The sequence below is a fragment of the Xiphophorus hellerii genome, chromosome 2, assembly GCF_003331165.1.
Source record: "Xiphophorus hellerii strain 12219 chromosome 2, Xiphophorus_hellerii-4.1, whole genome shotgun sequence".
In the NCBI taxonomy this organism is placed as follows: Eukaryota; Metazoa; Chordata; class Actinopteri; order Cyprinodontiformes; family Poeciliidae; genus Xiphophorus; species Xiphophorus hellerii.
Genome location: NC_045673.1, coordinates 24,702,885 through 24,724,283, shown reverse-complemented (window position 1 = coordinate 24,724,283; position 21,399 = coordinate 24,702,885). Strand labels below are relative to the sequence as shown.

The window sequence follows — 21,399 nt, the reverse complement described above, 5'->3', positions numbered from 1 at the left end:
TGATAGAATTAAGTTACTTTGTTCTGCAGTTTTTCATGTTTTCCCAGAATTTTAAATGCAGGTTTTCTTCAAGTTCAAGCTCTTAAAGCCGTAGCGTGTAGTGACACTACATGCTACAAATATATTTTTTCACATATTTGTTGAAACTGTCACTATGTTGTGACATTATGGTATGAGACATAATCTGTGAAAAAACAGCCTTTCTGCCTTTGCCCAGTGCTAACTAGAAACAACCAATCAGAGTCAGAGGGCGTGTCTTTACGCTGCCAATCACTCTCCGTGTGTTGTTGTTCATCCACCCATCCTCCCCTGCTCTGCTGGAGCTAGCAGAGTTGTTTCTCCACCATTAGCACATTTAGCAGCGAGTACATGAGGGTGACTGACAGCGCTAAGACCCACCTCCTGGCTCTGATTGGTTGGTTTTGGTCAGGAGCGGTGCATTTCTTTAGATGGCAACAGTAGCTTAGGGAGGAGATGGAGAAAATAATATGTCTCAAAACATACTGACAACATGGTGACAGTTTGAACAAATGTGGAAAAAACAATTTTTATAAAAGTTACATACTGCAGCTTTAAGTACTAACCTCTCAAAGATTTTACGACATTGACACCTATGTTTTGAACAGAGATTGGGTGTTGGGGGTTAGATTTAAGAGGGAAACTAATACATTTCTCTACCCAGTTACTCTGATTCATCCCAAGATGTCCCAAACCAGAAGAAATACCCTTTTCCCTAAAAGAAATCCGGAGTCTCCTCCTGATAGAAAAACCTTCAGGGAAAGGTATCCTACTCAAACACCCAAACTGACTCCTTTTCAGAGCAGCAACTCTTCACCCCATCTCTAAAGGAGCGCTCAAATACTCCACCGCAGACTCTGAACACTGCCTAAAGACTGTAGACGGAAGCTATACCAGCATTTCATAGACAACTGCTTCTCATTTTTGACGTTCAGCTCATAGAAACAAACAAGAACAAATGTGACGCACCAAATAAGTCACGTCCTTTTGCACAGGCATGAATTGTTCATCTAGTCAGTCAGTTGGCTGTAGTTTTAGGGTGTAAAAGATTTTATGCCTCAATAGTCTGGTCCAATCTCCAGATCTTGCAACCCCAGATTATGAGACTACATAGATGGCAAATTCTCTTTGAAGATGAGCCTCCCTCTAAAGCAGCAGAATTCAAGGTAGTATTGCACCCAGATTTTTGCTGCCCTCCGATTCTGAGATGCCAGGAAGAATCAAACAGAACACTTGCTGACCTAGCCGTGACACGACTCAAGGGCCACCAGAGAGTGCCTTAATAAGTATTCTTAAACACGGAGGGGGATTAGCCAGATGGCCAGATCACTCTTTTCTCCAACCTCTCCCCATCAGAAGATTTCCAGTGTTCCCCGACCCTGCTGAAACCGTCGGGATTGGCTTCATTTAGGCTAGTGTTACCGACAGCACTATTTGACTCCAGATATAATCTTTATTGCTTACAGAGAGAAAGTCCATTAAAAGGCAAACTGTAGGGTCCCAGTGCTGAAAGGTTCCTGGAGTGATGCCTGCGAGAGCCTTTAAAAAAAAAAAAAAAAGACCCCTTTCTTCACTAAAGTGAAAGCAGCTATTGAGGGCGCTCAGAGGAGAACACTGCTCAAAGTGGCGCGCTACATTCGCTGTGAGACAAATCAATAGCATTTAGTATGAGACAGTGGCCGTAGTGGTGGGAGGGGACAAAAACTGCAGAGGACATGCACGGGTGTGCTAAAGTTTTGTTAAATGGACTACAAATTGTTCACTGTAGCAGGAGACTTTATTGACTTCCATTTAGTGTAGTTTCTCTGTTTGTGTTAGGATAGGCCCATGGGCTAAACAAAACATGTTCATTACATCTTTGCACAAAATGATTCTTAGATAATGAAATTTTAGTCTGCTCAGTTCAACTTTGAGCTCCTTTCCAAATGAAGTTTCAGGTTTCATTCGGGGCTGCAGCTTCTCAACGTTTACACTCGCACGTCAAAACTGTACATCTGTACATCTTCGAAAAGCAGAAGTGGAGCCTCATGCACAACAAACAAAAATACAGTAAGTGGTTTCTGAAAGATAAGTCAACAACAACAATAAAAAAAGACCACACTTGTCTTTTCTAGCACAAAAACAAATGCGTCCCTTTTAAGAAGGTAAATGAGAAAAGGTCCAAAAAAAGTCAAGAGTAAAGACAGACATTGTATTGACTATCATTAATTTCCGCTGCTCCATTTGTAAAACATATCTTCCATTACATTAAGAACAAGCTGTGCTCCTCACAAGGAGCAGTCTTGAGAAAGTTAGTGACTATGCCAGAAAAGATCCTAAACACGCACACACAGAGACACAAAAGCTGCACTAAAAAATCTGACTTGAAAGAACATAGCCAAAATCATTTGGAAATTGAAAGCTTGTCCAAAGTACCAAACAGTGTCACGGAAAAGCTGGGAAGGAAGATGGACAGAGGAAACAGTTTGGGGAGGATAAAGGGAACTTACAGAGATAAGAGACTTTCAGCTCCAACACCCTCGTCTCACTTGTGGTCGACTTTAAAACGCATGAACGTTGCCTGAAAAACAGAGAAAACTGCATTTTAACGAAGTGACTCAAGTGTCACACATCAAAAGGTCTGTCCTTTGTCATCACAGAGTTCCCTCGCAGGGTATGCATTCACCTAAATGATGACGAAGGAAAGCCATGAGATTCTACACACTAGCCATTATTTCACACTGGTGACCTACAAACTGAGCTCCGATAAAGTCTACAAACTCAAAGTGGAAAAACTTTCAGCCCACCTGAGGCCTTTGCGGTCGATGTTCAAGACCGAACAGAGGACCAGTGTGAAGTTCACAGCGGAGCAAAGAGAGGATCAGTGTGTTTCCTTCACATCGCTTTCATTGAACAAACAGCATCACATACTCTCATACCACGCAAGGTCTAACAAACAACGGGATTTTTGTACGCCCCTTTGAAGTTGTAAGAAATTGGCCGCAATCCTTCTTAACGCCGTAAGCGATGCCTGATGTTTACCTTTAAGAACAAATTCCAGTGAAAGGAAGTTAAAAAATAAAAGGTCTCGTTCGGACAGCTCTCTGTTCTTCAGCGGCCCGGCCTGAACAAACCACTTTGATTGGGTGGTTTGATCCGGCGTCGGCCTCAATTTGGTCTCGCACGCTCACGCCGCAAGCAGGCGGTCACAGAAAACAAATAACATCAAAGAGGTCAAAACAGCCAACAAGGTTCTTTGAAAGCACCGCGACATGGAACGGGCGGCCGTGGCAGAGAAGAGTGATCCCAAATTGAAGAAGGATGGGAGCTAACCTTAATTGATAGTGGGAGGTCAGTAATTTAAGAAATACAGAGGTGAACAAGATAACGAGGAACTTCATGGAGTGGAAAAAAGAAAGTAATACTTGCTCCAACAGAACTTGGCATCATGACGGCTCCTAAATGCGGCATCTAAGTTGTGCAAAAAGGGCAATACAAACGCCTTTGATTCCAAAATTTGAGGCTAATTGAGAACAATAAAGAAAAAAGCAAACTCTGGGCATGTATGATCTTTTATTCATGTCCATAGTCGACCAAATGATTTTCTCTTGCATTTTTTTTCTCTCAGGGCACTATTAAGCGTGCACAAAGAAGCAGATAATAATGATAAATCATCTGCAAAAAACCCCAATATATACACGAGTCTGCAACACACAAGTTTAAGACACAGCTCCTTTTCGTTTATGTCCGACTGAATTCAAAGATTCAAAAGTATCTTGCAATCGGCTGACTTTGGGACGGATTAGCCAGATCCCAGTTCACACTCCGCAGCTCCCGCTGACCCGTCTGAACACGTTTCATGCGACTGCTGAACCAGTTCCTCTCTTTCCCCTCCATTTCACGCCCGCTCGTCTGCAGATAGCAGGTCCAACACCTGGGGAATGCTGGGTAATCAGAGAGACAGCTGGCTGCCTCAAAACATACAGTACATACCTGGTTAATAAGCAAATTCAATGGAAGCTTGTGTAATAACCAAACATTTTGAGCATTTAAGTATAAATTTGGATCCATAAAAACTGTCAGTACTTGGGTACGAGCTGCAGGTAAGGAGAAGTATCAGCGGGGGTTTAAGTTTTAGGGTTTGTGACTTTAGGTTCTTTGTCAATTTTTGGGATGTGCATGAAAAATGGACAAAGTTTTCAATGGTGTTTTCACACCTGATAGTCTGGTAGATTTGGTTAGGATGGGGACCAAAGTTGCAACATTTATTATATTTTATATTGGTGCAGTTCGGTTCACACTGCACTGTGTCAATCGAACCAAAAACCTTTGAGCAACCTGTTCCCCTCCACACCTCTGATGGCGCTGCACCAATAACCCCTGAAGGAAATGACACGAAAAACCTCAGCGGAAAACACTGAATGCAACTTCCTTCTTCACAAAATGTAAACACTACACTCCTGCGTTTGTTTTGGTTGTGTTTAAACCAGAATTCCCTGTCCACTTCCTGGTTTTGGTACTCTTGGCTTTCACATACGCATTTGAGAGTTCACTATGACCTAACAGAGACGTAGGTTTATAGGCGGACCAGAGTTCATTTGTGCATTCACACCTCCCCAAACAAACCAGACTATAAAAAGTTTACTTTAAGTATCCTGTTATGAGGTCATTTTAAGTTTATCAGGTTATGCATTCAAGGATACAAGTACACTCATCTATGTACAATAATAGTGTACTAGGTATAGACTTGTGGTTTACATTTTAGTTTACTTAAGTATATTTAAAGTATGCCTCAAGCGTGCTTATGAAAGGAATTAGAACTTGATTAATAAAGTCAAGTCAAATGTTTCCATGTTTCTGGTGTGTAGAGGTAATGAAACTCAGCACACATACTACTTACTGTAAACTTTTAAACTCCAGAAGCAATCTTGAACATGCAAGTTTATAACAGATAATATATCAAGACAAATGTGTGAAGTGAAAAACTTACTCTGCCATAGTAAATGTAGCATGAGTCAATGACTTAACCTCATTCTGCACTTGGATCAAGACATTATACTATTCTTAAACTTATCAAGTAAACTTAACTTCAAGTAAACTGCCTCATTTTAAGCATAAATTAAGTATGCTTGTAGTACACCTGAATGAACTGCTTTATGCTAAGGGTGGGTAAAAACTGGTAACAATGTAGAACAGAGAATCGTCTTTTAGAAAGGCCACGATGTGACGTGGTGGGATGACAGATGGTACAGGTGAGGTGACGATAAACTGTTGTTTGTTCACAGCAGGGTCTGCACCCGAACAATGAATGCACACAGTGAAACTACCAAATATGCATAGCCCCAAATGTCATCCTGTTGCAGCTGTCAGGGCCACTTGTGCAGATGGAGACACTCTGGGGTAAGAACAATGGAACTCTATCAGACAGAAGCTATCTCAATAAGCGCGCCGCAGCATGCGGCTCGGCGCTGCCACGTTCAGAGTTTCCAAATAATCATATGGCCAATTAAACCAAAATGAGCTTCACTTGACCCATAAATGATGAGCTTATAGCATGTGCCGTCTCTCAGATGGCCGCTGGTAGCGTCGAACATCAAATATTATTTAGCTCAGTTTTTTTTCTTTTTCTCTTTCTGTCTCTCTCTCTCTCTCTGAGGGGGCCCGTAAGCAAGCAACACACTTCCAATAAACGGTTACACATTTCACACCATGAAACTGTCTTTTATTGCACAGGCTTCTGATTTTTTTTTTTTACTTTCTTTTTTTTTAACCAAACCTCATACCCCGCCAACTTTGAAGACATTAGCGTTTCGCAAAAATGAGTTTCTAAAATGTATTATTTTCCAACAGAGACATTTCGGAGACAATTTGCGCTGCACATCTATCAGTTGCTTATTTGATTTCTTGTTTGTTTCAGTTCTTGAAGAGTAACAGCCTAAATGCCAAGGACATATTGGTAAAGAAATAGCTCATAAACTTGTTTTAAGAGAACCCGGAGGAAAAAAAATTATTTACTGTGGTTCTGTACCAACAAATCAAACCCAATCTTTCCGCCAATAAACTTTATACTTCTGTCAATTCACCAGAAATTCAAACTGGGAGTGGCAACCACAAGGATTTTTAACGCTATCAGAGGCTTTTGGGGTTTTTTTTTTGATTGGGTGTTGGTACTGTTGGTCAAGTTTTGCTGCTGATAGGGGGCTAAAAGCCCAGATACAACCACTACACACCCTTATAGGTCACATTAGGGCATAAAATTTGATTCTGACACCTGTTGAAGACTTTGTTCACTGGTGCTGATTAAAAAGAACTGAACACAAACCAAAGAATGCAAGAATGTAGGAGCAAAATTTCTTCCTGGGAAAGCTATCTAGGAGTTACTGTATATGCACATTTTACAAGTATGAATGAGGAAATGTTGATACAGTGTTTTGTTTTGTTTACTTCCTCTTGGTCAGTTCTGTTAACTAGCTGAACATGCTAGCTAGTGTAGCTAAAAGCTAGTGACTGTCACTGCTGAGCTAAATGCATTAATTTTAACGTTACCAGTCCCCTTTCATTTTTTTTGCATACTAAAGTCTTGAGCCGAAATTTTTGTGTTTGGCACACTCATAAATCTGACACACAAGCAACGTCCACAAACAGCGATAGAACTGGGGTTTCGATCTTGCTTCAAAACACAATCTCGTGGCAGACTCGAAAAGGAGAAGCCTAAAATAGCACCACAATGCTAACCGTATTGCAGCAAAAAAGACAGCCCTACAACGAATGTCAGCATCCACAGTCCACATTTATAAAACATCTTTTTTTTCAAAGATGTTACATGACGAGATGTGATATAAAACACCAAAAAACCCAATTTAACTGTCACTCTGTTGTATGAGCACAGCGGCCTTACTGGTGACCCAACTCGCTGCTCTCCAACTTTCCACGTCGTAATTCCAGCTGTAGCAGAACAAAGAACTCATCATAATGTCCGATCACACAGACGGTGAAATAGTGGCTCTGCTGCCAACTTGTCTTAGCTGGAGTTAAAAATGAAAACTTTTGAAATTGCTCCACGTCTAAATCTTGGTTTGGCAAACAATCTGACTGTCATTCCGGCTCCATGGCACTACTGAAAACGTGAAGTTTTTGATTTCAGTGAGTTCCTTTCTGGTCAGATAAAGGATAAGCAAGCTACATCAGTTGACATATGTGTTAACAGAAAGTGTGTTTAACGTCCCGTCTGAGGGACGCTCAAAATACAATAGTAAAAAAAAAAGCTTACCATCACAAGTTTTCATTTAAATTGACTTTTTAAGCTTGCCAATTGTTTTATCGTCAAGAAATGAGTCAGACCATAATGTCTCCTGATTACATCCAATATAAAAAAAAAGACCTTGTTGAAAGTATGAAAGAGGCTTGTTCAAACTGCTATAGAGGGCTTTTAAACAGAGGGATCAGACGAGAGGGAGTTTGAATGAATGAAACACTTTTACTTTCCCTTCGCAAACAACCGGGGCGGCGAAGGGGGGGGTGATGGACACTGCGGAAGCTTAAGTGACAATATGTATTCTCTCTCAAGTTGCTGTGAACATAAAATATTGCTAAAGCGAAGGGTGGAAACGGGATGAGGGGTGAGAGGGACGAAAGGGGCAAGTGGCGGCACATACATCTAAACCTCACGACTCCGCTCGCTACCCTTAAGAGATTACATTCTGCTGCTCGCCATTGTCCGACTCCTTCAAGACAAAGCCTGTTCCACTGTGTAAACAGCACGCCTTGGAAAAGATTGTAAAAACAAGAGGTGAATGTCAAAGGCAAAAAAAGTGAATAGGATCTCTCCCTTCTTTTGTCGAACGAGTGAGGTATGCACAAACACATCACTGCGTGACAGAGAAGAAAGGAAGGCCTTGTGAAGGAAGGCGCATGAAAAAAGTTGGAGCGTCTTTGCGATGAAAAGGCCAATACCGTGAGAAGTTGCCTGCCTGACTCTTGGGCCTATAGAAAAAAAGAAGAAGTAGAAAAAAACTCCATAAGTATTGAAATGAAAGACCTCCAGGAATACGAGAGGGGGGGGGGGTATTTCGTTCGAGACAAACACGAGGAACGACGGAACGATGACCTACGGCTGCCAAGAACGTAAAAGGTTGCAAAGCGGCGTGGGGGACAGTCTGCGAAAAAATAAATAAATAAATAAAAAGAGTGCAGAGAAAAATAAGACAACGGGTACAAACAAACGTCTTCGCTCAGATACGGCGAATTGAAATCAGGCGCAAGGAAGAAGCACCGACTCTCTCGCTTAGCTTTTCCGGGGTCGAAAGTCAACCCGGTCGCAACCCCAACAAGGCTTTAACTGTCGGGGGGCAATTAATAAGGGGGGACCTCGCTCCCCTCCGCGCCTCCCTCCACGTCCCATTCTTTAATTTACAAGGCCAGCGCCAGCCTGTAATTAATTGCTGCGTGCATAAATGTAAATGAGTCCACTGGGGGAAGCCGAAGGAAGGAGAAAAAAAAAAAAAAAAAAAAAAAAACGGCTGTCAGGCCAATATTCCAGCGGGGAGCAATTTGCGAGAGAGGGAAATGATTTAGAGGACGGAGCACAAATCTGCTGCTCGGTGAAACACGGAGAGGCCGAACACGAGGGGAGACTTGTTGAGACGAAGAAGGTGGTCGGCACGAATGATTTAAAAAGGACAACTGGAAAAGAAAAAAACATGTACACCGCTGATAAATATCACTTGTTTTATTTAAGACTTCTTTTTTCTTACTTTTGTCTTTCAGCCCCAATGTCTGAACACGACTTATTCTTTGTTAAATCCAACAGATGTTTCTGCTGCCATTTCTAATTCCTCCACATCACTCTGCGTCCACAGTGATATATTTTTTGACGTTCATATTTCACTGCGCTGTGACGTTGAGTTTGATGCAATCAATTCTTATGAAGCCAGGATTTTCTCGTTTCTTTACACTCGCTGCTTTTCCAAGTCCTGTCAGTGGAAAATTCACAACTAAACAAAAGGAAAATCTGAGAAAAATGCACCGATTTGAAATCAAAATTGAGTCCCTCAGCATGTTTGGCTGGCAGTGACCTTTTTCTATTCTTATTTTGTGACTGTGTTTCCAGAGATTTTAATAGATATTCAAAGAAGAATTCATTCACTACGCAAATAAGACATTCCCAGTAAAATTAGCTGGTTAGAAGACAACAAATTGCAGATAGGCATGTGAAAAAAGTCTTTAATATGCTTCTAGCATTTTCAAATGATTAAAATCGACGTAATTTTTTTTGATTTCCTTTCGCTCGCTTCAAATAAATCAAATTTTTTTTAAGAAAACGCAAATCCCTCTTGCTTCGCCCTTTAATGTCTCGCCTTGTCCTCCAGTAAGTTGTGGAGTTTCACTGCTCCAAAAGAATATGGAAAAAAAAAAAAACTCAAAGAGTGGCACGCCACAGAAATGTGTAATCGTTCATTGTGACTACAATAGCGGCCGTCATTCATAAATTCCAGCCACAAAAAGCCACCTCTTCACTCTGTTTGTACAGACCGCCGCGAGAACAAACAGGTACGGAAACCACTGTGACTTGAGACGTAAAGAACGCACATGTGAAGTCCTCAAGGTAGGGAGGTTGGAGCAGCGACACCTAAACACACACGCATACACACACAGCACCAATCACAATAGTGTCTTTATGGAATAAGCTGCTTTTCACCAAAGTGCTTTACAAAGGTAAATGAGATTTTTTTTTTTTCCTATAGCGGGCCTCCAGCAATAACAACTGACATCACAGACTGGTCTAAATATGTTCCCTTACTTAACAGGGGAGACCCGGTATGAGCTTCTTGAGATCGAGCGGCATGCTGAGGCGGCAGTTTTTTCTCTCCCCCCCTTTCCTGCACCGGCAGGAACCACGGACTTTGAACGCGGTGGCAGAGGGCCATTTTATTTGGCTACACACCAGCCGTAAGCTGAGAGGGATGAATTACCTCTTAAAGAACCGTCGAGGGACCGACCCGATTCCAACGTTAAACCGTTGTAGACTCAACGACGTAACTGTTTTTCTCCTTAATACGGAGCCCGACCTGCTCAAGACAAAACATCCCCTTATCATGATCTTATCATCATCATCATGATGCCAGTTATATTTTAAGGTGAGGACAGTAATAGTATATTGCCACCACACTGTTAAAAAAAAATCTCTCTCTATATATATATATGTATATCATACACACAAGATCAGTTTCAGAAAAGTTTTCATTCACACAAACCAGAACAAATACACCCCTGAGCGTTGTTTTAAACATTCCAAACACGTAGGGGGCAGTGGAGCGCAAAGCTAAAACCTTTGCCAGCCAATCAGACTGCTTCAAAACAACCGTTTAACTTCCTGTTTAACTGAGATCCTTTAAAATACCATGTTCAAAAATAAAGTTGATAAAATATCAAGCAAGACGATGGATACATTGGCGCATTATTTGTCACAGTCGCATAGGGTCATAAATCTCCGTTTTCCCATGTACACGCAAACACAAATACAGAGTTTTCTCAAATCTCTACTTTGGTTGGAGTTTTCATAAATAATCATTTTTAGCCCAAACGTATATAAAAACAAAAATGCTTCCGTTGTCCCAGGTATCCAGTTACGTGTGGACTACGCCTAAACTACACACAGGTGGACACTGTTTATTAATTAGGTTGTGCAGGATTTCATTTAGGGGCATCAGAGTAGTGTCAGGCTGAATTCAAATGTATTCACCTGTGATGAATATTTCCTCCGACTTCACAATGATGCACTATTAATTTTAAGAAGTTTTGAATATCGTCTTCATGAGACTTTCATACAACAGAGACTTCAGTCAGAGGCTGAAACAGAGACTGCTGCAGGAGATTCTTCGTCCCTACAGCCATCAGCATCTACAACAACTCTGAAGAATCTTGACTAATGTGAGTTACATTTCATTTCCCTTTGGGATCAATAAAGTGTTAGACAAACACAGCAAAATCACAATAACTACAGTCTACAACTCACGTGACACTATGTGAAACGCTCACACCCAAGTGTACTTTTGTCAGTGAGACGTTGCGGGGTAAATGTCAGAAGGCCGAAACCTGAGGTCCGAGTCCAGTCAGCTGGACACTCGAGCCAGTGGCACCCCCTCCCTCATCACAGAGTGACAAACATGGCCGTTCTGCACTGTGCCACATGCAAAGTAAGCAGGACGGTGGGGGGGGTGGGGGGGGGGGGGGGGGGGGGGTGAGGTGTGTGTTCTGTCGCAGCATCTCAGGACACACGGCACAAATCTGATGTGCGGCTCTCATAGCGTCACGCTGCTGCTACGTTTCTATCCTGGGCCCACCTCGCTTTTATTTCCTCCACATCTGCCTCTTCTCCCTCGCCACCGATCATAACGATGACATCGACTAGAGGCCGCTTTACGGCCAAGACACCATGGCGACGCCCCGCGCGGACAAGCTGGCGGACGACCAATTGTATCAGGGCTTCTGCTCGGCGGGCGGGGGCCGTGTCATCCCCGGCCGTCTCCACTTCACCACAGGATCGTTTCGGAGGACTCGCACCGAAAATACAGCGACCACACCCTACTACGCCGAACCACTGTCAAGGGACGGTTAGCCAGGCTTCTTCTGACAGCCCTGTGACCCATCTGGGTCGTTTACGGCTGGTTTGCTTTTGAACTTTAAACCTGCCAGATGCGTCTGCATTCATGCAAAGTTACAGAACAATTACAAATTGCCTTACTGATGCTAGAGTACTATTTAATTAATCAAACGGCCTAAAGAAGAAGAGGAAGCAGTTTGTTGAAGTGGTGAACTGCTTGTAGCAAAACATCTAAAGATTACATTTTGAAATGCTTTTTGCTAAGTGGTTTCATAGAAAGACATGACACCGGCTCATCCTTTGAGTCAGATCAGAGGTTTACAAGGATACAAGAACAATTAGCTTCTGGGAAACTAAACAGAAAAAATAAATGAGGGATGGCCTAAGACTTTTGTTCAGAGCTAAATACTTGCTGTATTATTGCTGATTTCTGGGAGGAGAAAGTAAACATTGTTTATGAAAACAATAAATTTTATCTTAGCATGTTTTTTTGAAGTTCATTCCAGCAATCAGTAAACAGCACCACGGAGCCGGTTCTAATCTCGCTACGGAACTGCTTCACTGGAAATAAAAATGGAAAAAAAACACAACCCTGTTCTGATGCCGTCAGGGTGAGCAGAAGGTTGAAGCTTTTCAGCATGTAGAGAGTTTTAGACAACAGGAAGTGACATGTTGAGTTTTGGGGCAATGTGGCTTTGCATTTTATGCCAAATGTCTCTGGATGCTTTTTAAAGGTTTTCTTGGATTTTCTTTCCGTTTTTTTTTTTTTTTTTTTTTTTTTACATTTTGTCATATTACAACCAAAAAAATTATTTTATTGAAATTTTATGCCAAAATATCAGTTTTTTTGTTTGTTTGTTTGTTTTTTTTTACAAATGCAAGTCTGAAATATGATATACATATTTCTACTTATTCCCATTGACTCTGATACCCCTTGTTTTTTAAAATAATAATTAAAACTGATTACAAAAATATATCAGTTACTAAAACTTAAACATTAAATTTTGAAATTTCAAAGTTTAAGTTGACTGAGGCTTCATGCTCAGAAATTTTAAGTAAACTAAATAAGTGGAAGATTGCCTCGTGGAGTGGGGCTTTTTCCCAATCCACCATGCTTTTGCTGTATTGACCCAGCTAAAGCACAGCGTCCAAATGATTCCAGAAAAGCTCAGCAGGACAGAAAGGCTTTCTGTTGAAAAGAATGGATTTACTATGGCTTGGAAGTTTAAATGACCTTAAACATCAAGTATCCCTGCAGACTTTAAACGCAACAGCTGCTACAGTATCTGATTCACAGGTATTATCACTTCAGATCAGCTTTTAAAGTGCTCATCGAGAGCCAGAGCAAATAATTTCTATTGTTTGTTTTAACCTACAGGGTGTGCCACAAGGGTGGGGTTGATATATCGTGACAATACAGATGCAAGCAGCCTGGCAGACTAAGAAAAGAGAGCCGGTGTATCTTCAACACTTTTAGTCAATTGTGAAAACTTTCAGGTGTCCATATTCTCTTCTCTATCGAACCCCACCCGTTTGTTTTTTTAACAACGCCACATTATCCGCGAGATGTTTGCTAACGCCCACTTTTCAATATTGACAAGACGCATTACGTAATTTAAGAACTGCTGTGGCCACAGAGCCTTTTCAAACCGTTTAAATCATTTCTGATACATTTTGAAAAATATCTTGAACATAAATCATAATTTTTCTCAAGGTGATCGGGCATAATCTTGTTTTTTTTTCCCCACCCCAAACAATGTCCTTTGTAAGCACAAAGTTATGTTTTTTATTTCTGAACAATAAAAACCAGGCATGCTGACTCAGACTGAATAAGACAATACAGAGACACGGGTCACATGATATTTCAGACTAAAACAAGCAGCGGTACAAGAGCTTGTGTTGTCCATTTAGTTATTTATTTAAATACCTCAAATCATCCAGTTTTTGTCCATTTTTTAATGCTAATCCTGTTAGCTTTCACACTAATGTCTGTGGAGCTGCTTATTGGTCGTAAAAAAGCCATATCTAATTGAGCTTAGAGCTTAAATTACGACCACCTGAATGATTTTAGGGCGACTCGGCAAGAAAAGGAAGAAAGAGGTGTTAAAAAAAAAACGTCCTCGTATTTCTGTAAATTCACCAGGAGGAGAGAAGGTCGCTTAAGGATCCGTCACCGCCGCTGCTGCGTTTGCAGTCCACAGCTGCTGACTGACAACGAAAGGCTCCCTGGAGCAGTTGTGTCAGTCACCTGGTCACTTCATAGTCTTGGCAGAAATTAAAATAAAGAAACAAATAAAAGAGTCAGCCCCGTGATTGACTGGAGTCAAACAGGCTGACCACAGCACTTTAGGCCTGCAATTTATGATGTTAATATTCGGGAAGTGATAGACTCTTTTTTTTTTTCTACGACTCCATCGTTCATGTTTAGTTCTGGTATTTGCCTCTGCTGAAGATTACAATCCTTTTATACATTAGATACAGTCTCTTTCAATGATAGAATTGCACACTTCATCAATTCTAGGATTTTATGCAACAAAAATAACCCAAAAAATGGGCAGTAGCCCAGGGCGCCACGTTTTGGGGAACCCTAAAAAAACTGTTTTAAAATTTTTGCATGTTTTACAAACACTGCACCTCATATTGAAGTCACAAAATCAATTTAATTTTTTTAATTTTTTTTTATTAATTTAATCTACACTCATATTTGAAAATTAGCATCTTTTTGGGACCAACATTGATCCGTCTGCCAGATGTTTTAGGATGTTTTCACACTTGGCTGCTGCAGTTCGCTTTCACGACATCAAACCCTTTTAACCGCCTGTTCACCTCCTCACAAAGGCTGCACCAAGAACCACTGAAGGAAACGCCATGGAACCTCTGAAAAAGGCAACTTCCTTTTTCAGAGGAAGTTGCCTCTGAAAACTAAATACTTGCTGTAGTATTTAGGCAAGTACTACGGCCTAAATACTTCACGAAATGTAAACAAAGTTGGAGAATAGTCAGATTTTAGCGGTTGTAGAATTTCTGTTTTTTCTTTGGCAAAAGGCCAAAAGCCATTTCTCCCGCTAGCAGTAAACATGCATGTTTGTCTTGGTTGTATTTACCCAGAATTCCCTGCGCTATAGTTGGCTTCCTGCTTTAGGAGCGGTCTACGGTTCGCTTGGCACTGAAATATGCATCTGAATCGCGCCAGAGTTCACTGCAACAGAACTGAGAGCTAGGTCTGTAGGCGGACCAGAGTTCAAATATGCGTTCACACCGCCCCAAACGAACCAGACTTGCTAGGCAAACAAACTGGAATTTTATGAAAGTGGAATAAACTCTATACCAACCATCCAACAATTCATACCAGCTAATGTAATGATCTCTAATTTGGAAAAAAATAATAAGATATTTCCTCTGTGATCCAGCCCAGGGGCCCTTATTCTTCTAGATCCGGCCCTGCATGGGAGTAAAGGACACACACCAGAGCCAGAACTCTGCTCTTTTAGATGAACTTAAGCAAAGAAGCAATAGATTAGATTTGCATGTGTAAGCAGTGATGAGTAGGAACATATCAAGGTAATCACTTCTAAATACAACATTTGAGAATTAAAGAAGGATCAGAGTTTTTATTTTTTTTCAAAACGCTTCATGAGTGTTTGGTGAAAAAAAAAAAAAGGTGAAATTATGATAAAATGAACTATTCACACAGATAGAAATGTCATTATTTTTTTATCATTGAGAGGAACTGATTGCATTTTTAAAATCTGTTGAGCAAATATGTACTTTTTTATGCATTTATGTCTGCTATAAATGGCTTTCTTTTTTTTTTCTTCAAAAATTACAAAATAGAGAATGTGAGCTAAATTATGTTTCCGCTGTTTTAAGTGCTATATGAGGAATTCATCAGCTTTTAGAAATGTCATTCAATAGTCCTCCATCACATTTTCACTTCTAATACAGAAAGGAATCATTTAAAAATATTTAGCACAAACACAGATCCCTTTGTTGTTTTTTGCAAAGAATTGTATCTTTGTCTAAAGGTGCTTAAACCAAATTAAAGGAATTTTCCTTTGTCCTGCTACTTCAGTTATTGGGTTCGTTTCTCCGGCACCAAACAGGAGAAACCAACCCAGATCTCTGCGCTGCACATCGGTGCAGAGCAAGAGGAGTTTTTCCACTCCGAGCTGCAGGATCCTTTAGTGCCGAGTGAAAATCTACTGGAGCACAAAAACGGCATTGTAAACAAATGATTCCAGATTATTGCAAAATTAGAAAATGAAATGAACCGCTTTGTGCTAAATGCAGTCTTGAACTACTTTTGATTTCCCTCTGATTTTAAAATGCACAGATGGAGTTATGAACAGTCCAACGCTGCGGCGCTGTGGTTCTTAAACATCTTCAGCCATTTTCAGCAGAAAGTTTAGCAGATATGAAACAAACTGACTATTTATGTGGAGATTATTTTACTTCTGAAGTTGGATCTGGGAACCAAATCAAGCCCAATTTAATGGAATACTAGAGAAAGTTGTGTTATCTTTTTTCCACCTTCAGCCAAATGGTAACGCTGCAGACGCCTATTATCTTTGATTCCACAGGTGGTCAGCCTCTTCTATTTCACTCATCTTCCCTTCCTTCAGAAGAAAAACTAATTTGGCAATTTAGAAACATTCCAGCTTCTGAAAAACGCGACTGATAACGGCGTGAAAAGTAAAAGGGCTCCCGTTATCGTTTCTGTGACGGTAACTGTGTTTTGAAACTGCAGATAGCAAGCAGCGAACAGCATGATTTCATTAAGCTGCTAATATTAGCCTGTTAGCAGGGATGGACACAGACACTAGGAGGTACTAGAGCACCCACTCCTTTTTCCTGTGGACAAAAACAGTGCCCTTCCGAAATCTGTTTTTTTTTTTCCCTCACACTATCTGCGTTTCCATTGACCAAATGATTGCACAATTTACCATTTCAAAAATAAGTTTGATTAATGGAAACAAGGCAATTTTGTAATTGGATGAGGTGTTTTTTTGTTGTATCAAAATTGGTTTATTTCACAAAATTGCAATAGAAACACTTTTTTACGAGTCACGTGATCAACAACCAGATGGTGCCGCTGGCGCAAACCACGAAGAAGAAGACGACAGCAAGTAGTTGGAGGATGATACGAGTCATGTTTTCAAATGACTTATTGCGTGAACAAACTTATTTACATGTTGTTATTTAATGGAGACACTGCAATTGTGAAATTGTGTTTTTTCGACAATAGCGCAATATTGACAAAGTTTTGCACACATTTGTAATGTACACAAAGGGAGTGTGTGGCCAAAGCTACTATTTCTAGAATTAAAAGTCTAGATTACCAGTGCTCCACATATTTGTAATTCTGCTCAACATCATTTTCCTCATTTCTCAAGGGTTTGTAGTTAATCTCATGAATCTTAGCTCTCAAATAATTTCTGTCATATTACATCATCTACAAGCAGAAGTATAGACAATTCTTTAAATGTCCATATTCTGCATTGCTATATTTCACACGGCTACATCAGCCATGTGCCAAACAAGGTGCCCTTTAATTCCACATGAGCACCTGGCCCCCAAAATGTCTGTGTACGCCCCTGCCTGTTATTCTTGTCGTACTCTATATTCTCCTCCGAAAAGCTCCAACTAAATTGTTCACTCTACATTTCTGCAATCGTCGCTACAACAAAATAATAATAAATTCTATGTATAGTAGGAATGAGCCAATCAATTTTTTTTCAATTCCTATATTGATACAGATATTTGAGGTTATCAATATCAGCCGATATTGAATTGATACAGAGAAACGGAGCTGAACTGACAAAATATTTCTTTCCTTTTTTTTAAACACGGACATAAATGCACTGAATTGCACATTTATTTGATAACTCTGCACTGTGTGCTGTATTTAAGTACAACACACTTAAACACACCAAGAGCTTCACAAGCTCGGTCATACATGTAAAAACAACTTTCATCTGTTCAGTCAGTGCAGTTAGGACTAGAACAGCCAATGAAAATAAATATTAAAGAAACTGAAACATTAAAAAAAATTTTTTTTAATAAACTGCAACAAAGCTTCTTTCAAATGGTTCAGAAAGTGCAATTAGGAATTCTAAATATAAAAGTCATAAATAATCAAGCATGACGTCACTCAGAGCACAAAGCATAGAAATGGACTGACTAGATCTGCCCCATGGATCGGCCACATCGTCATCAACGATGTCTGACATAGAATTTTTTCAATATCCGGACTGATACAGATATTAATATCGGATATCTAATATATCTCTAATACACAGCACTGATTTTTGGTTGGTTTTTTTTTTTTTTTCAAGATTAATCAAAATGTTTCAGGAGATCCTGTTTGCTTTAAATTTTGCACGAATGGCATGAAAACATGCCAATTTTACTCATGGTTCTCAAATTTTGCTGTTGGCTGACGTCAACGATGCATTTATTGCACACACACACACACACACACCCCTTTACCCAAGGAAGAGGGGAAGGAAGGTCAAAGGTGAAAGACGGATGAACAAGTGTGAGACAAGCGAGGAACTCAAAAGCGTTTCATTCTTTGGACTCGGACAGTGGGAAGGAGGCAGGTGCTGCAAAAATAAATTCACAACCAAAACACACCAAAATAAAAAGAGAAGAAGTGTGGGGGAAGAGAGGGGTTTTGGGGCCCAAATGTGTCTCTTTTTTTTTTCCCCTCCACCTTGGAGGGGAAGAAAAAAAGCGGGACACGGAGCAGTGTGTCCGCGTAGAGGGACGTCACGCGTTCCTCCGTCAACGAAGAAAACACAAAAGACGTGAAAGTCCTCACACACACCTACAACGGCTTTTGTGGTTGAAAAAAAAAAACAAAAAAAAAGACAGACGGGGGTATCCGCCAGCGCGCTCCGAGCGCTCATTCTCCGGGGGCCCCCGGAGCCTTCTTCTTCTTCTTCAGCAGCAGCACTGCAATTTGGGTGTGCCGTTGGGGCCGGAGATAAGTATAGGCTGACTAATATGCACTTAGGATCCCGGGGAAGAAATACTTAGGGCTAAATGTTTAATTTGTGTTTGTACAACACATGTCCAATTTCAGAGAGGGCTGGGGTGTGTGTGGAGGGTAAGTGGGGGGGCCGGTGTCTCTCTCAAAGAGCCCCGACAACAAATAATTAAGGCTCTCCGGATCGAGGCCACAGGCTTAAAGCGATGAAGTTGAATGACATCTTCGGCAAAAAAAAAAAAAAAAGACGAAGAAGAAGAAAGAAAAAAACATCTGGAAGCGCTTAAACCCGCAGCACGGTGCAGCTGGATGGAGGGAGGAGAAATAAAACGACAAAAACGACTCATCGAGTCAGGTAGTCTCCATCGCGGCGATACTGGGGCGGAGGAGGGTGGTCTCTCGCTCTTCCTCCCCGACCGCAACCCGAGAGCCGCTCTGCGTTCCAGCGGATCATTCCGGCGAAATGAAATCCGTTCAGAAAAAAACAAACAAAGCAACAACACTTTTTTGTTGTTTTTGGGGGGGTTTTCACGCCGGAGCAAATGAATCCCATTCCTGAACATTTCTGGCCGATTTAAAGGTGGCTCCATGTGCGTTTCCAGGCTGTCACAACGGGAGATCGTGAACCTGGAAATGCAGTGGGAAATCAGACAGTTGTTTTTAGAAATGACCTGGTGATGAAACGAAGGCCTGGAGACTGAGATGTTATCTTCAAAAATCCTTTTTGTTGGAAAGGATTTCAATACAAAAATGAAACTAAGTAAATCATTAAGATCTTAGAAACATTTGAAAGCAACAAATCAGGCATTTTAATGTCAAATCTCTTCCAAATGTTTTGTTTTTTAATTTGCATTTGATAACTTATTGAGCTTCACAAGTCCCATACGAATCCCCTTTTGGAAACTTTCTGGATGTATCCCTCTACAGCAGGAAGGCATTTCTTTTATGATTCATTTATGTTTGGACTGAGAGTGACGCATCTTTGGAAATGAGATATCATTTAGAAATATAGAAAACAAGTTATTTAGACTAACACTGAGTTGTATTAAACTCAAAGTTTTAACCCTGAAACCGTTTAAAAAAAAGAAATAAAGTCCATTTTGGTTCTTCAATGTGAAATATCTGCAGTCACATTCATTTAGTAAGACGTTCCCTTTAAAACCAGCCTTTCAGCAGGTATTAAACATTAAACATACTTTTTATTAAGATCATACTTCTGTTTATAAAAACAGTTTATTTTAATTGGCTGATGTAATATTAAAATTTTAAAAGTCAATAGAAAATTGTTATAATTAACAATAAGAGTCTTTCAAACATTCGTCTATCTGGAGTTAATCTATATAATGTGCTTCAATTAGTGATAAAGGTTTCTGGAATAAATGAACTTTTGAGTAATATTTGATTTGATACAATCAGCTATTATTTATCAATTGACACAATTTATTGAATGAGATTTTTATTAATATGCCATAATAAACAAATAAATTAGTAGATCAGTGAACAGTGTTTAAATCATACTTAAAAATCTCATATTCATAGAAAAAGAAATCCTGCTTATAGGACAGTTCTGCTCATCAACTTTTATCATCGCGTTTATCATATCGTTCATTACTTATCGCGATAAATTCATGATAAGATCCTTTTCATTTACCGCTTTCACAATAAAATCAAATTAATGATCTTCACATACCCCCAAAACGGCCTGCATTATTTTTACAGTTTTCTCCACTGTTTGTTCAATGAAAGCATCAATAAATTTCAATACATTTAAAAATATATGATTAGATTCAGTAACTGTGTGGAGTTTAACAGTGACACAAATCACTTCTTTGGGTGACAGTTGTCCTAAAGAAACATATTATTAGTATTTGAGTGTCTATGATTGCTGTTCTCCTTGAGAAGTAGTAAAAACAATAGTTATCGCCATCACAAGAATACCACAAAATATCATGACACACAGTAATGTATAAGGTCCCTAACAGCGCCAGATTCAGGAAAATTAGGGCCCCTGGGCAGGAGCCACTTTTGGTGCCCTATCTCAGAAAAAATACAAAATAAAAGCATAATCTTTTACTCATGCAGAGTACAGATGATTAGGTGGGCCTTAGACAACTGTAGGTACAAATTGGTTAGTTTAAAATGTCTGTATGAGTCAAAAAATAAGATAATTTTCAAATATTTGAGTGTAGCTTATATTAATAAAATATTTTAAATTTTAAATTAATTAAAACAAATACCCCATGACTTTAACATGAGGTGCAATGTTTGTAAACGCACACACAAATTATTTAGGGTTGCCCCCCCCCCCAATAATTGCCGCCCTGGGCTACTGCCCCTAATAACCCTTTTCTAAAGTCAGGCTCAGGTCATGACTCAGTTCTGGATCGTTTCGTGTTGAATTCCTGCAAAGGCGCTCTGGAGGAGCTGCAGGGGCCCCACCCTGGCCGGAGGCCCCTGACGTATGTTCAACAGCCTTTCAATGGACCACACAGGCCTGATCACTTGTTGGTTCCCACAGAGGAGGAAGAAGAGTGGCGGTGGAGGCAGTAAAGGGGCAGATGGGGGAGGTGGGGGGGACAGCAGGTCTCCCCCCTCGGAACAATGTGCTGAATCGGCAGCCTATATATAAGTCTGCCATTTGGACGCTCTAATGCCACTTTACCTTATGAGGGAAGTTCAGCCTGCAGCACCTGCTGCAAACAAAATGCCATAGGAGAGTGGGTCAGATTGTTTTTCACAGACACTCTCACTTACAACAGAGGTGTGCATGCTGGAGGGTGCTGGGGGGGTGGAGGGTGGACTCAGTGGG

The 21,399-nt window shown here is 40.5% G+C and overlaps 1 protein-coding gene across 3 annotated transcripts in view; it reads right to left on the bottom strand.

The window, feature by feature from the left end:
• The window catches only part of LOC116736960 (transcription factor SOX-6-like), a 154,320-nt gene that overhangs the window by 130,326 nt on the left and 2,595 nt on the right, over positions 1–21,399 (bottom strand). For 2 of the 3 annotated variants that reach the window (XM_032589883.1, XM_032589863.1), the window contains exon 2: positions 2,508–2,578. The exons of the other annotated variant lie outside the window; for it this stretch is intronic. The gene's annotated coding sequence lies outside the window, so the exon portion shown is untranslated. The remainder of the gene's footprint in view (positions 1–2,507; positions 2,579–21,399) is intronic. 3 annotated transcript variants of the gene reach the window in all.